The sequence below is a fragment of the Mercenaria mercenaria genome, chromosome 19, assembly GCF_021730395.1.
Source record: "Mercenaria mercenaria strain notata chromosome 19, MADL_Memer_1, whole genome shotgun sequence".
Taxonomy (NCBI): Eukaryota; Metazoa; Mollusca; class Bivalvia; order Venerida; family Veneridae; genus Mercenaria; species Mercenaria mercenaria.
The window spans coordinates 13,396,620-13,397,672 of NC_069379.1; positions in this window are offsets into that span (position 1 = coordinate 13,396,620).

A 1,053-nucleotide genomic window follows, 5' to 3' on the forward strand; every position below is an offset into this window, starting at 1 on the left:
ATTTAGTGTCGGTTAATGATAAGCGCATATAAATTGAACGTAAAAGCTCGATATTTCAAGCATTCAACATTCATAATGCCCTTTAAAATGTCCTTTTTAAGGTTCTGCAATAATGGGACTATATTTTTTTGTCCGATAAGTAGCTCAGTATGTAGTTCGAAGTCAAAATATATTTAACAGACCCGCCCGCTTAGCTCAGTAGGTAGAGCGTCGGTCTACGGATCGCGGGGTCGTGAGTTCGATCGTCGGGCTGGGCGTATGTTCTCCATGACTATTTGATAAACGACATTGTGTCTGAAATCATTAGTCCCCACCTCTGATTCGCGTGGGGAAGTTGGCAGTTACTTACGGAGAGCAGGTTTGTACTGGTACAGAATCCAGGAACACTGGTTAGGTTAACTGCCCGCCGTTACATGACTGAACTACTGTTGAAAAACGGCGTAAAACCCAAAACAAACAAACAAACAAAATATTTAACATATTACAAACTAGGCATTAGAAATACAGATCAAGTTTTTTGGACCTTGTCAGGTATTAAAATAACTGTTCATAATGTAACATTTTTGATACAAGCAAAATTGTATTATCTTCCCTATAAAATAGTAAGTGATAATTTGTTTTATTATCGGCTTGTTAAAGTAAAATATTCTGCCATGCAGACAAAAAAAAATGAAGCAGTTCTTTCATGTAAATGAAACCCATATGAATATAATTATCCTAATTGTCTCTTTTGTAAAAATTATGCTTTTCATTTTTTACTTAACTGCGTAATTGCAAGGAGAGTCTAACTGGCATCTCTGCTTAGAAGTATTTTAATAAGGAAAGACATGACAATACGTGTGGTCACGGATTTAAACTGAGTATTAGCACTTCAGTTTTAATGAACAATATGATATAAACATTTCACATTTGTTAAACGCTTTTGGTTATTTGAAGGTCTAAGAAATCTATTTCTAGACTTTACTTAATGTTTTTCTTCCTTACTTTATTAGGTTCTATCTCTATACAAACAACGCAAAATGCGTGACTAGAAAATATGCTGGAAATACAGAT